The sequence below is a fragment of the Camarhynchus parvulus genome, chromosome 4A (genome assembly GCF_901933205.1).
Source record: "Camarhynchus parvulus chromosome 4A, STF_HiC, whole genome shotgun sequence".
Taxonomy (NCBI): Eukaryota; Metazoa; Chordata; class Aves; order Passeriformes; family Thraupidae; genus Camarhynchus; species Camarhynchus parvulus.
The window spans coordinates 9,651,294-9,667,248 of record NC_044600.1 but is presented as its reverse complement, the minus strand read 5'-3'; the positions used below and the strand labels follow the sequence as shown (position 1 = coordinate 9,667,248).

General features: G+C 45.4%; 1 protein-coding gene across 3 annotated transcripts in view; it reads right to left on the bottom strand.

Annotated features, from left to right (window-relative positions):
• Positions 1-7,056, bottom strand: part of STAG2 (stromal antigen 2) — a 77,217-nt gene extending 70,161 nt beyond the window's left edge. For 2 of the 3 annotated variants that reach the window (XM_030967868.1, XM_030967869.1), the window contains exon 1: positions 6,857-7,056. The gene's annotated coding sequence lies outside the window, so the exon portion shown is untranslated. Of the gene's footprint in view, positions 1-5,571; positions 6,285-6,856 lie in introns of those variants that run through there. The other variant, XM_030967867.1, reaches the window with a different exon arrangement.
• Between the last annotated feature and the right edge of the window lie 8,899 nt (positions 7,057-15,955).

Sequence of the window (15,955 nt, the reverse complement as noted above, 5' to 3'; positions counted from 1 at the left end):
AGAGCTATACAGAAGCAGTAACAAAAAACTGCTGCAGAAAACAAAATTATTTCTAGTGTCACACATATTCCCTTGCTCTAATATAATAACTAACATTTACTGAAATAAAGCATAAAAAGTAAAATGCATATAAGGTTGTGTAAGGGCAGGACTAATAAGCCATTAAATTCAGAGCCATAAGAAAATAAACCATTTACCTACCCACCAAAAAAAATTCACAAAGAAACCCAAAACCAACCAACACATGTTCTCAGATACTTTTTTGGGTAGGTATTGTGATCAGCCTCTCAATCACAGATCACAAACTACCCTGCTATATATGCCAATCTTCTAACATCTACTCCCTCTTCTGATCATATTCTTTTACAAAAATAAGCCTTCCAAAGGCAGAAATCACAGCTAACTACACAATTAAAAAATGTGCAGAATAGACAACAATGAAGTATATACCTGGACAAGGCAGTTATCAGACCACTGAATTATTTTCCCTAAATAACACAAGAGGTATTTGCACACAAATCTAGTCCTACATGTCCTTCATTTCTGACTCAAATTGGCATAAACAAGTTTAAATAGAGACTAGTCCTGGGCTCCTCCATGCAAATCTGTAGCCAGTAAAGGCTAGGAAAAGCCAGGTGCCACATGAAAGCCACAGGGGTACCCTGGGGGATTAAATTTTCCCACAATCCTGTCTCCAAAATTGGGTGCAAGATCTCAAAATATGTTGTGAAAGGTTTCCCTTCCCCTCTTCTCTACCCAAGATCTCACAGATCTAGGAAAATTAAACAGTGGAAAACTTGGAAATACAGAGATACTAAAAACTGATTGAGTATTCTGTGAAATAATGGAATGGCCTAACCATTAAATCTAGGGTTCTGGTCTAGTCTCAGTTTGATCTCACCCATCAAATTGACAGGATTGAGAAAAAAAGAACACAGTTTATATGTTGATACCCACCGAACACTGAAACATCTTTCTTGATACAAGCTTCCCAAATTCAACAAACCAACACCAGTCCTACAATTGTCTATGATGATCTAAATGAGGGTCACCTTCAGAGATTGCCATTACTTTGTATTTATTCTCACAAAAAAAATTAATTTCCAACTTTACCAGATTTTTATGAACTTCAAGATGAGAATATTTAAGGAAAATACATTCTAGCTAAAACAGCATAGGATTAAAACTACAATTTTAACCTTGTACTCTCAAAATGAGTTTTTGCTACATCACTCTTAAGTAAATACTCGACCTTGTCAAAAGTCACATCAGATCCCAAGGCTTATTACCCTTAAACTACAAAGATGCAGAACTTTTTGAAAGCAGTTTTTTTTTCCTAACATAAAAAGCCAACTGAAATGACTGTACTAATCTCCAAACACGAAACCTGTTCACTGCATGGAAGAGCTTCACCGGTGTACTCTTCAAAGCAGCCTTTTAGCCGAACAAACGCTGGCGCAAGAGCTGCAGCTCCGCAGAAGCGACACTGCCAGGGTGACCGAAGGCGCTCCCGCCGCCCCCTGCGCCCCCTCCCCGCGCGGGCCCCGCCGCCGGGGCGCCCCCTGGGGACCGGGGGCAGCCGCTGCACCCACCGGGAGCTCGGCACGCCCCGCGCCCGGTCGGGAGGGGCGCCCCGCTCGGAACTGGGGTTTCATCCGCCCGCAGCCCCATCCCGCTCCACCTCTGCGCGGAGCTAAAGGACGGCAGCGGCAGGAGGCAAAAGGAGCCCCAGAGCAGCCCACGCCGCACGACTGCCGGTGCCAATGACCGGAAACTACGGGACCTTGAGGAACTTTCATCCGCACTCAGCCTTTGAGTTTAAAGGGAAGATCACCTAAAACGCTGGACGGCACTGAATCGAAACCACAACTATAGGCTATGTCACCATTTAAGTTCTTGTGATGCATATGAAAAAGAGTTCTTTCCATTCCTCCATATATTTGCTGTGTGCAAGCTTTTTTTCCAGCCTAAACCTCCAATTTCCTGCTCACCTCTGTTTCCCAAGGACTAGATTATCACTCTTCTTCTTTGTCAATGATCCTCATATAAGATGAAGCTTTCAGAATATGAATGTTGTAAGTGATGCTGAGAAAGAGAGCAAAGCTTTTATTTAAGAGTATTAAACTGGTATGTTGGTGGCTGCTATCAATCACTTCTTTCCATGACAAAACAAGTACTGAACCAGATGATGCTCTTGGAAATTCTCACATCTCATTGACAGAGACCAAATCGACAACATATTCCTCTATCCAGTATGTCTTCTTAATTACACACATCAAAAAAAACAGAAAAGAGGAAAAAGGAGGAACAAACAAACAAACAACACAAAACAAAACAACATCCACCACCAAAACCCAACAGTACCATTTTGGAAATTCACACCTACAGTATTCTTCTAAGTTTTCAAATCAGTCAGAGAAGAAATGGCCATGGTAGGCAGAGATCACACTAAGCTGGAAACTTTGTCTCATCTGACAGAACACAGAATTCCAGTACCACAACCAACAAGCACAAGTAACAAGCAGAAATATTTGCTTATTTTCTGGGACTCATTTGGTGAAAATAATCAACTGAAGTATTTCAGGTTTCTGTAAAACATGTAACCTGTTTTTACTGGCACACAAGTCTCAGAAAAGCTCATCTCTCCTAAAATATTTGCCTGCAGCAAAACAACTGAGACAGTAAGACCACAAATGAAAATGACAAACGAGGATTCTGGAATCATTCTAAATTTGAGCCATAAGTGACAAAGAGCAATCTAATTTTAAAAAGTTTATAAAGCTTTGATGTGCCAACATCATTTCATGACTTAACTAAGTCTAACACAGTTGCTCCCACCACCAAGAGCAGGAACTTTCAAGTGGTTTGTTGCCTGCAGCTATTTTCTACAGGAGACTGCAGTAGCATGTAATATTCAAGAGAAGCTGTCTACATTATTTTTTTATAATTCAGTTGCTACTGGTAAGTTATAGTGAGATGAAATAAACCTAGAGAGTATTTAACTGACAATTCTATTTACACTCCTTCCAAGTGAAAATTATATCACTTCAAATGTTGAAAGACTTGAACACGTAAAGTTCAAATGTGACATATTTATGGAATCTGAGTTAGATTACCAACCAGCTAACTGACTACTCCAATTTATAAAATTAATGCTATTCAAGTAACATAATGCATTTTTAAACTAAGTATTTTAATAAGCTATGAAATAGTAATTTTTTGTCAGTTCACAGAAGCCAGTTTTTTAAAGATATATTCAAATATTACAGAATCCTTGATTTAAATCAACTCAAATTAATTTGTTATCAGTCGCAAAACATCAAGACTTTATATCTAAAAGATGAGAGCTGTACATAAATTTTACCTTAACTTCTTAAATACAAGTTTAACAAGTCCTTACATTAGTTATTGACTTTATCCAGCATTATCTTCTTGAAACAGTAAATGTATGAAAAAGCTCCAAAAGCATAACTCTGGCCTAAGTATATAACTTGGAAGTTATCTGAAGGCTAGGAAGTATCACAGAAAATTAAAGTCTCTCGTATCTCCCAGTTCCATGCCTGTGGGTTTTTTGGTTGGTTGAATTTAAGCTTATACAACAGCCAACTTTAAGTTTACTACAGCTAACTTAATACAAACAACAGCAACACAAATTCAGGGGTTTGTGTTACAGGTTGCACAAAGCCCACCTGTAGACAACACAATGAAATGTCACTGGTTTTGGCCAGAAGGACCAACATGAGCCATATGAGTTACATAGCAAGATCTATTTGTCAGAGATGAGATTCAATCGATATTTTTCTCCTTTGTATAACTTTGAAATTTTTTTAGTCTTTGATTAAGCAGAACAGTGTGGGGATTCCAGCCCGTTGACGTCCAAGGCTTTCAGCAGCAAAAAATATTCATGTTTATGCTAAAAGCAATGCATTTCTCACACCCTGTTTCATTTAGCAATGAAACTGTTATTGTGCCATAAAAGAAAACAAACTACGTTACCCAATAAAGAGCCCTATACCAGATCTGTGGTACTGAATTTGTGACTGATCACCAGGAAGACAGATCCACAAAATTATGAGTTGAGGATAATGAACAAGTGATATCAAGATGACAGAGATTAATGACGGTCAATTGCACAATCACTCGTGGTATTTATTTCTCTGCACACCATCAGCCAGCCTGCACATGGGTAAGTCTTGGGAGAGGTCAACACCAGATAAATACTCCAGGAATAATACTAAATAGACTACTGATTTAAAGAAAAGAGACTATGAAAAACGGAAAAAGTTGTTTCGAATGGGGAAGCACTACGAACGAGAAAGAAGTAATCAATCACAAATCGAGACGGAGCTGCCAAGAGTTAACAGGGAGACTTAACAGGGACACTTATGCTTGGAGAGCAACACCTCGCTGTAGGAAACGCTAGGAACTCTCAATCTTGGTCATTTAACACAGGATTCAACAAAACTCCCAGAGCGCCCGAAAGCGATCGTGCAACGGCTTCCAGAGAAGCGATGCAAAAGGCGTTTTCCGCCGGTTCCCTCCCAGCACCCGGCGAGCCGCGCCAGCGGGACGGGGAGCGGAGCGGAGGGGCCCGGCCGGGCGCGGAGGAAGCGGCCGCCTCCCGCGCGGCGGCGGCCAATGGGCGGCGGGCGCGGCCCGAGGCGCGGCGAGCAGGCCCGGCGGGGCCGCCGTGACGCACTTGGGCAACCGCCCGCCCGCCCGGGCCCGCCGGCACGGCCCCCCGCAACCGCGCCGGGCGGCGGCCCCGGGCCGCGCAGCGACAACGCGGGGTCACAGCGGCGGCTCCGGCGCCTCGGGAGACCGGACACGCCAGGGTGTGGCTCGGGGAGCGAACGGGAAGGGAGAGCTTTCGAGCGCGGGCAGGGCAGGCGGGAAGGGGGCAGCAGCGCTACCCGGGCTGCCAAAAAGTAATTAAAAATAAAACAAATTAAAAAACCCAAACAAACAAACAAATAAACAAAAAAAAAAACCAACACCAAACTAAACAACCAAGCACACACTCCCCCTCAGTAACTACAACACCGGACTCGGCGGTGATCGAAACTTTGTGTCACCTCCTAACGCCGCATCCCGTGGGAACACAAGAAAGGAGAGCCGGGCGCGGACAGTCCAATAAATAAATAAAAGCAGCGACAGAGGAGCCCGATCGCTTCCACGGCCGCTCGCGGGGGCGAGGAGAGAGGGAAAAAAAAAATGAGGTCGGTGGGTCCCAGATTTCCACGGGGTAGACGAATTATACAACGCTAGCAGAACAGAGGAAGGCATGGAGGCAGCGCGGCCGGGAGCACAGCGGTGCGGGCCCCCAAGGCCAGCACGCCCAGCACCAAGGGATGCGCTCGGGCAGGGAGAGGAATTCCCGGAAAACAGGGCCTCCCAGCCCAGCCATCTGCGGCCGCTCACTCCTCTGTCCCTCCGTCCCTAACCGCAGCAACTATATATACATATCTATATATACACGTATATCTATATATATATATATTTTTTTTAATCCGTGTAGAAAAAATAAGCGCCCAGAAAAGAGAAACACCACGAAAGCCTCTCGTTTCCTACCTGGGCAGGGTTCAGCTCAGTTCAGTGCGTGCCGAGGAGGAGGGGGCAGAGGAGCACTATCTAAAACAAAAGTGGCGCCAAAACCCCCCAGTAAGAAGCATTCTCCTTCCTCCTCCTCCTCCTCCTGCCCCCCTCCCCCACCGGGGCCGGCGAGAGCCCAGCAGGGTTCCAGCAACACGCGGCTCCAGGCATCGGGCGTCCCCGGCACAAGTTGGCAAGCGCCCTTTCTTTACAAAAAAAAAAATAAAGGAAGCCGAACGGAAACTGCCACAACTCTTCCTCTTAGCGGACAGCAGCCGAGGAGCTCGGCCAAAGTCACTCGGAGTGGAAAACTCGACCCACAAAGGCCTTCGCCAAGCTGGGCGCCGGGGCGGGGGGGCAGCGAATGGAGGCGGGGGGGAAGGTGCAGGTCAGTCCCTACCTACATCCTCACTCGGGCCGAAGGAGCCCCGCTTCCGCCAGCCCTCCCATGCAATCACGGGGAAGGGCGGCCAGAGTTCCCCAGCTCTGGGAAGAGAGACTGAGGGGACAAACCCCGATCCCTCGGCACTTCCCTGCGCGGGGAAGCCGCCGGGAGCGGGCTAAAAGGAAGAACTCGGCTGCTGGGCGGCGGGGAGCAGGGAGAAGGGACCGCTGTCAGGGGTGCGAGTCCCCTGCCCGCGGCCTCCCCCGACATTCGACCCCGGGGCACCGGCAGCCGCCCCACCATTTTCTCTGCGCGGCCCAGCGCTCCCCCCGAGCGCGGCTCGGACCCCAACCCCATTCCCCTGGCTTGCCCACCCGAGCGGCCCGGCCCGGCTCGCCCGCACACACACCCCACGCACACAATGCCCGAGTCCTCCATCTTGCCGGCAGCCCCTGTTCGGCTCGGCAGAAGGGGGGAGGAGGAGGAGGAGGAGAAGGCGGTTCTCCATTTTAGCTCGCCGAGCGCCGGGCCCGGCCTGCCCGCGGCCGGCTCTGGGGAGGAGGAAGGGGGCCGGGGCGGGCAGGGGGGCCGCTTTCGGCGCCCTCTCGCTCTCTCACTCGCGCTCCGCTCGCCTCCCCCCTCCCCGCCGCGGCGCGCCGGGAACGGGGGGTGGGGAAGCGGGGGGCTGGAGTGTTTTCGCGGCTCGGCCCCGCCGTCCTCCATCTTGGCTGCGCGCAGTCCCCGCGGCCAACCGGCCTGGCGCCCCGCGCGGGCCCGGGCGCCGCGGGCCCCGGCCCGGCCTCTCATCGCCGCCGCGCACCGCGATCCCGTGTCCCCCCGCCAAACTTCCAGAAGCTTCGCCGCCATTTTCTAACTTACCTTGCCCAGTGTCGGCGTAGGCAGCGAGGAGGCCCCGGCACGCAGCTCCGCTCCCGTATCCCCGGCGCGGCTCGCCGGCTGCGCGCCCGTCCCGGCCGGTGCCGGGCTGTGGGCGCGGAGGGGGCGCGGGGCGCGGGCGGGTCGGGGTTATTTAATTTGGCGGCGGCGCTGGGGATTGTTTGGGGTGTTCGCTGCTCGGCGGCTCGCGGGCGAATGGAGGGCGCAGGCGCCACCTGGCGGCCGCCCAGCGGGGCCCGCTCTCCTGGGCGTGGGGCGACACCTGCCGGCCGCCCGCGGCAGCGCCGCGCCGAGCGGGGTAAACAAGGTGCGGCGCATGCGCGGGGCGGGCCCGGGCTGGGCTCGGCAGCGGGGCCCGGCGCGGCCTAAAAAGGAGCGGCCGCTCGGACGCGGGGCCAGCCCGCGGGACGCGCCCGGCCGCACGCAGGCCCGGGGCTCTGCCGCTGCAACGTGCAGTAATTGCGGATAATTGTCTGGCCGAGGCAGAGCTGGGCCTCACGGAAGTGCCCCGCGGAGCCGATGGCGCAGGGTCCTGCTCGCTCTCTGGGCTGTGCCGGAGGGAGCCCTGGCCCGGGAGATAAACGCGCGGTTCCCTCACGGGGGCTGGGTGCCTTATCTCGGGCACGGCAGCCAGGGCTGCTGGCACCGCTGGCAGCTCCCGTGGTCTCACCGTTCTCCAGAAACGCGTTGTGCTTCTGCCCATCGCCCCGTGTGCTCCCAGTTAAATGAGCGTTCGTGGGATTCCTTATTTCTCCCTGCATGAGGATTATGTGAACCTAAAGCGATCCATATAAGCAGCACAGAATTCTTAAAGTAACCAGATATGCAATTTGTGACGCCTGTTTGGTTTTTTTTTTTCACTTTATTGTGTAATGCTAAGCACATTGCTCATGCTGAATAGTTCCACGTACGATTATATTTAGATCAGTCAGCACAGTAATAGTTTTGTCCTGGTAATTAGGCTCTAATCACCCTCTTGTGTTTATCTACTTATAATTTTGGGGACAGCGTTAGCATAACTAAGCAGTCGCTAAAGCGAGTTACTCTGCTCACCTGCCTAACAAAGGCAGGGTATTTAAGAGGAGAGTATCCACCAGCTCCAGTCTTTTCAAAACTAAGATGAGGCATCCCGCAGAGAAAATAATGCGTACAATGGAAACCGTGATCAGATTAGGAGTGTTTAAAATAAAATTTAAAAAAAAAAAAACACTAAAACCAGTGTAATATAAGCTGATGACACCTAGGAATACTAGATACAATCTGTCGGCACATGAGACAGGCTTACAAAAATAAATTATGTTCTGTAGCTTGAATTCACATTTCAGAATAGTTTGCACCTTCTGTCAAGTTCAGGGGAAACACAAAAAAAAAAAAAAAAAAAAAAAGAAAAGAAAAAAAAAAGCAGAAAGACTGCCTGGTAGGGAACACTTTAAAATAGCATCCTGAATGCCCAGTCATACAAACGTATTCACGGTTTCAGTTACAGCTACAGGTGCTGCTGGTGATCTTTAATGTTAATCTGATAGTGTCTGGAAAATGTAGAAGAATTGTGTATTAAAAAAACCCCACTACACTTAATGTAAGCCTTAAAAATTATCTGTATTGTTATAAAACAACATTTAGGAATACATGGAAAGGAGCTGGATCCTTTTGTACCTTTCCCATACAAAGTCAACTTCTGACAGCTGCCATATAAACAACCTTTCCATAAAAATAAACTACAACATTTTGCCTGCACCCAGAATTCCAGTAATGTGCCTTCTGCTTGAGATACAATAGGGATAATTCATATTAAAACTCCAATCCAAAACTTTGCAAGATTATAGCAGTTTACTGCAGGAGCTGGCAGGAACACGAGGCAGCTCCAGTCAGCTGTACATGAAATACATGTACAGCACATGGATTTTGTTCTATTCCAAAAGCACTGCAGTTCACACTCGAGCTCTCAGCTGAGAGGTTTTAGGTAAATGTGCTTACCTAACGTGAAGCAAACATGACATAGTTTTTAAGGTGTGGTTTTGAATGAGTGTGCAAGTGCTGACAATACCATGGCAGAGTTCAGCCCATTCCCAAAGCTGACTCAGGCATTGGAAGCCCAGATCCATAACACTTCTGGGTGTCCTGACTCACAGGACAGAATTTGCTTTTTTCTGCTTGTGACAAAACATGGAAGTGCTCTAGAGCCCGGCTCCAGGTGCAGCAGCACACTACACACCCCTGGTCACAGAGCCTGCCTAAGAGGATTTCACACTCTGCAGTTCAGTGTCCTCCCTCACAGTTGTTTCATTCAGCTGTTTGCCCAGCCTTGTCTTAGCAAGGCTGTTGCCTCATTGGAGAAGGGGAGAGGAACATTTGTTTTCTGAAGTTTGATTGCCCCAGCCCAGATCATTTCTCTGAGCTGTTCCAGTACAGCTGCAGAGCACTGAAGTCAGCACAGCTGAAGGTGCTGAGCGCTGTGCTGAGGCCAGGAAAGTTTCTGCTCTGCTCCAGTGACCAGAAGACAGGAATTTCTTAAGTCAACTGAGCCCTGTGAGGATTCCTCCTCTAAGGGGGCCAAACTGGCTCTCTGAAGAGCCTGACTCCTGCGTTTTCCTCATGAAGACCTCATGCTTCTGGGACTGAGCCTTCCAGTTGGTACAACAGGGATGAAAAGCAGTTCCTCTGCAAGCTCATCACTTCTTTCTAAGCTACCAGTTCCAGAGTGGGCTTGTACCATCAGTTCAGACTTTGGGAAAAAAAAAAAACAAGACCATCCTGAAGTTTCTGTATAGTTTTAGCATACTAGCATCCTTTCCAATACAATGAAAAATTTAAAATAAAAAAGTGCTATCTAAGCATTGTAAAGAAAAAGAGATATTTTAAATTCTGACCTGTATAGAAAGGATTTATATCTGATAGAAAAGAAGTTCTGTAAAAACTAGGAGAAAGTATTTCACAGGACTATGTAATCTTTTTCAAAAAAGCTACTCTTTAGGTGCTTCAAATTCCACCATTTCTGATATTGAGCCCAATTTAGAGAGAGGATTTAACAAAGACTTTACAGGCACTGTTATTATGCTTGATCCAAAGAGAGCTTCATGATCAGTGACACAGGAAACTGAGCAGGGAGAGGGCAGATACCAATTCTGTGTCTGAATTAATGGCCAGAGGTTCACCACGAGAGAAGATCAGATAAACTCAAGCTGCCAGATGGCTGATTCATTTTCCCAGGCAGGAGATTCATGCTCATGCTGCTTCCTTTTCTTTACATGCTTCTTCCTTTTCTTTCTCCTGCAGAATAGGAAGCCCCTCTGCAGTTCCATTTCCTCATTTGTATTATTAAAAAAACAAATAAACAAAACAACCAATCAAAAACAAACAACAAAAAACCTGAAATAACAAAAATAACAACAACAAAAACTCACCAACAACACATCAGCACCCACAATCATTTATTTATTTATTTAAAGACTTTTCTATTGAGAATTGGAAAAAGAAACCAGAATTTGTATACTGGATTTGTCCCAAGGTGAGGTGGTAGCTTTGATGGCCTGTGTTGAATAAGCCATGACCATCCTTTTGTCTGTTGAGATGGGTACAGAGGGAAAAAGCAGTCTTCCCAGTCAAATTTTTTTCCCAGATTTTTGAATCTGGCTTAGTCACTCCAGGGAAATCTGCTCTAAATCCTTTTGAAGATGAGCTATTACATAACAAACAAAAATAAAGACCAAAAAATGGGTTACTTTCCCATAATTTGCATATCGGTAGCTCCTTAGGTCTTTCCCTGCTCTGTGAATAATTTCTTCCTTTTTCCATTTATGTAAGTCTCTCTTGTGTGCCCCTATTTCTCACCAGGTCTTTCCAGAACACCCAACTCATGTTTGAATTTTCTTTGATTCAGTAAGTTTCTGCCTGCTCCTTCTGTGAAGGAGCACAGAATCAATTTGTCCTGTACCACTACAAAGGAAGTTTTAACTCCCCTTCATCATCAGCTCTAAAGATGAACAGAATCCCAGTAAGTTGCAGATGCCTTCCTGCCAAATGCATTATGAGCAGCAGCTTTACTCAGTCCCCTGTGCCACTTGTTACCCAAAGCCCTGAGCTCCCCTGTTTGAGTGAGGTACTTTTTCTGTGTCTCATTCTTTGAGAGAAAAATCCCTTAGCTGAATTCTAAAGTTCCTCAGCAAACTGCTGTAAAGGCCACAGCAGTTTTTGGTAGGAAATAGTGAAAAGCCCTTCCCCTGGCTGCAGGCAGGACAAGCCACTTTCACTTGAGGCATCACCTCACCCTAGGTACAGGAGCAAGTGTTACCAATCAGGCCACCCCTCTTGTATTCAGGACACAATGTGCTCCAATTTCCAGATGTAGGGAAGTTTTTGAAGACAGGCAAGACATTATTTGTGTTCTGTAGCTAAGTCCAGGCAGAGGGACCATGTATCAAGGTCCATTTTATGAGTCAGGTACTGTGACAGCATCAGTGACAAAGTCTGAGGAAGAAGTACAGGAACCAGAGAGACATGTTTCAAACTGGGTAAGCCAGGTAAGTGGCAGGGCTCCCTTAAAAGCAGCAAAGAACAGAGTGTGTGACAGAAAAAGGGCTAGGGTGAGAAGCTGGCTTGTGGTTAGGTGAAATTAGAGTGGAAGTGAGACAGAAACAACATTATTCAGCTCAACTTCTGCCCAGGATCATAGAGCAAAACAATTATGAACAACAAAGTAAATATTTTTGTGTTTAAGCTCTGAAGAAAATCCTCTATTAAATATATGGGACAGCACTCTGTGCAGGCAAATACAAGATTTGGATCATGTACCTTGTTGGTTTTTTCCCCACAGATTAGTGAGGCTGGAACTTAGGGGCTTAAAGGGGAAGTCTAGGCAATGGGGGGTTGTTATTGACAGATAAAGACAAGGAACAGATTAACTCTTCCAGATTAATTTGTACGGTGTTCTGGGGCTGACCTATCACATTCCAAGATCCTCTATATATGTCTGTCCCTAACACAAGTTTCCTTTGGTTTAGTTTTCACCATCAACCAGCTTCAAGGTTTCTTTCAGACTGTGTTTCTCACAAGTCACTCCCCTATTGCCAGTTGTGTCTGGAGCTCAAGGCCTTTTCTGCTGCCTCAACTCTGACACAGTGGGTGGTGGAAGCAAAGCAAAGTGTGATGGTGTCATTAGCTGAGATTAAAGGTTTTTATAAATGGCACAATGCATAACAAGTGGCAAGGAATACAACAGTTTATGACATGTTGGGGGCTGCACAGATGTTCAAAACCGTTAAGATAAAAATACTTTTTTCAGAGTGTAACTTTCTTGAGTGTGACAGTAGCAGTCCTGCAAAGTGCCAGCAGCTGTGAAGGAAGTGTTTTCCCCTCTGTGGCAAAGGGCACACCTGGGATGCTCACCATAAACACAGCAAGTCCCACTCTCAGTCCCCCAGGGAGCCCCCACTTCTCGTTTCCCTGTACCTCTGGTTCCAGCTGTGGGCCTAGCAGAAGTGAAGCTTCCAACCTGGAACATGGATCTTCCTAAAAGAAACTTGCAATTGCCAATTAGGCCTTTAGGAAATCAACCGCTGATGAAGTTATAAAAGTCCTAAATTGTGATGCAGATGTCCAATTGTGATTTTTCGTACATCTGTTTTGTAAAACACCCATTTGAAGCAAGAGTTACTTTTCTGGTGCTTGTACCCTGCAGTAAGAGCTCCCATACTGACTCCAGTGACATCACATGGGTCAGTTATGCAGGACAGGGAGGTAAAGCCAGTCCTGGACTCAGAAGCTTCTCTCTGTAACACAAGAGTTAAAAGGAAGACATGCCTGTGACTTGACACCCACTGTGGAAAAGCTTGTATTCAGAAGATTAACTATTTGGCTTAAGTGGTGACTCTCATCATACACTGCAAAATTAAGGTACCTAAGAGAAATTGTGTCAAGAGTTTTACAGCAAGATCTAACAATATAAAATCAAAAAGACATGAATACATTTAAATGCTGTCTTGGTAATCTTTGAAGGCTATAATAATTCACTCTCCAAAATTTGAAGGTGACCATACACACTTACAGTAATCCTGGCTTTTCAGCAATTATTGTAATGATTCTTCTAGACGTTTTCACAGTGGGACTCTGTAAATGTGTGTTTCATTTTTTGATAGTAAGCACCATTTTTCCATCTGAGAGCAAAACTAATTCCAGTATCTCTCCAATACATTTCCAGCAATTATTACTTATCAAGAAATTTATCTCAGCTAACACAATAGCTATCTAGGCTATAAAACTGTAAATTAGTAATTATCTGAAGGCAACCAAATAGTTTTTGATCAGCTTTAAATATTATATACTCACAATATAATTAATACCATTTTGTCCCAGATTTTTCTTGGGGTTTTGTTTATCCAAATCATTCATAAATGAATATATACCATCTTCTTTCCTGTTTTAGGAAAAAGCAAGTTTCTTGGGAAGTTAGTTACAGAGCCACCATGTTCTCTGAGTTAACACATATAGATTTACTGTAATGTTGTCACTATTGCTTAACAGGAATTCATGGTTAAGAAAAAATTGAAGATATAATCTGAATTTCAACAGAGATCGTTTATCATCACAAGCCATTTTGCATTCTCACAGAAAGCCACATTATAATTACAGCACATTCATTGCTGTACAGCAGCATCAGTAAAGCTGTTGAAGTGACATGACACAGTGGCATTTGCCAAGATGAGAAGGTACTTTCAACAACCTGAATCAGTGTGAAGTCATGGCAGGAGCAGGGGGGAGGAAAGATTTCCTTGATCAAGATTTCAAGCTACTCAGTAAAACTTCATGCATATAAACCACACAAAAAACTGATAGGAGGGAGAGTATTCACTCATACCTCCATGAGGAATTAAGGTGCATGTGGGTAGACTGACCCTAAGGAGAAGGGGACCAGCACCCTTCACAAGCCATGAGGCCAATCCAGCTGCTCTGCACAAGACCAACAGGAGAAGGCTCAGAGGCAGCACTGGAAGCACCTCTCCAGCCTTCTCTGGCATTTGGCATTGCTGACAGGAGTCAGTCGTGCACAACACAGAGGGTAACAAAGAGCATCGTGTAACAACTCACTGTTCAGATCCTCTGTGCAGGAATACACTGCAAAAGCCAGAAAACCTCCAGCTCCTCCTTTGCTCTATGAAGAGCTGACCTTCACACATCAGGTGCTTGAACTTGCACACCTTGTAAGGCAGATTCTCTTCCAAGTAGTTCCTGAAGACCTCAGCAGCAAAGGTCACTGCCCCTGGCAATGCTCCATCCTAGAGAAGACCACTGCAGCTTGGTTTCACATGAACACCATATTCAAGTGCCTGCATTAACCTCCACCCAGTGATAATTCAATTCCAACCACCCACTATATTTACATTTCTGTTAATTACAATAAAAACAAATAGAAAAGGTAACTCTAAAACCCATGCAGATTAACAGCAACACTTTGAAAACTTCAACGGACTGTTTGTCCTGTAGCTTCAGACTGTACATACAGCCAACAAAAAATCCCACTGAAGAACTGTGGTCAAAATGAAACTAACCAGACAATGTTAAAATGGATATTTAAATACTCTAATTGAAAAAAAACCCAAAAACAAAAACCAAAAAAACCCCACCAACGAACCAACAACCAATCCCCAAGCTATAATAATTTAAGAAGTTTTTATTGTATTTTGAGCTTAAGATCAAGCCTCAAAATGAATTTTTAAAAAGTCCAGACAGCTCCAAGCTGTAGAGGCAGAAGCTGCTGCAATCAGCAGAGTAAAGTAAGTCTGTGTGTTTCAGACCCCACATTGCAAGGCAGTGAGAAAAAGCTCCACACATAACAAAAACATCAACTCTTTGGGTTTTCTTATTTTAGCCTTCTGTTTCTAAATAAGCCATGCACTTCCCATGCTTTCTAAGCAACACACCTCCAGGACCTTACTGAAAACCCTTGTAAATCTCTCATATATCCAGAGTAGCAAGTAGTTCTGCTACTACAAGTAACATAAAAGAAAGATACTACACAGAAGCCACTAGAAGAAAGTTACTGAACACAGATACTTGAACATATTGCACAGCTCCCAGGAAACTCAAAAAAATCAACTTCCAGGGCATCTGTGTCCTGCTGCTAACCTCCTTTTCAAAGCCCCTGTGCTTCCACTCCATTTATTTGCATTCTTCATTTCTGTCTCTTTAAACACTCAGCCCAGTATTAGAGGCCATGGAATTTCTTCTGTTTCTTTAAGATACTAAAAATCAGCATAAATTGAAAAAAAGTCTTCCTAATTCAAGCTGTCAGAATTTGATGACTATGCTAATTATTTTTTCACATTTAGTCTGAATAGAACTCTGATTATAGTTTTTTTTAAAAAAACCCTAAACCTACAGAGTTTGTCATTTTTATTTTGACATCTCACTAAAAGGCTTTTAATCCTTTAATGTCCCTAAGTGATTACAATTTGAATTGCTATATAGCTGTATCTTTTATAATATTAATGAAAAAGTTGCAGTAAGGGATATGTATCTAAAAATACAAACCTTTTAAAAGTTAACAAGCTTTACCATGAAGCAATCACGCAATGTAGGACAACGTGTTTGCTCTCCATTGCAGTGTAGAAGGTTGTGTGTGTGACCTACTTCCCAGCTTTTCTCAGACAATTTACATACTACATTTACACCCCAAATCACCTCCTTGCTGAGATTTAGTTTTGCAACAGTTTAAGCTAAATTTGGTCCAGCTCTTTCTCAGACAGGACTTTGAGCTGCCTGCCAGGTTCTGCAGCCTGTGGGTTGGATCCAGCTGATCCAGCCTTTCTCACATGACTCAGGTCAAGCTTAGGTAACCAACCATCTGCTTCAACAAGTCAGCAGCACACGGGTGCAGCCTTAACTAAACAAGCTATTTCTGGCAAGCTACAGCAGCTCAAGGCTAACAACCCCCCCCATTTCCCTTGATATGGACAGAAGACCCTCCCTGTAGGTAAGAATGGGAGCTTGGAACAAAGCTGTCAGGATTGCCAGTCCATATCTGTCCCAAAAAGTCCCTGTATGCATGAATTATCTGAAACAGAAAGGCAAAATAAAACTGAATTC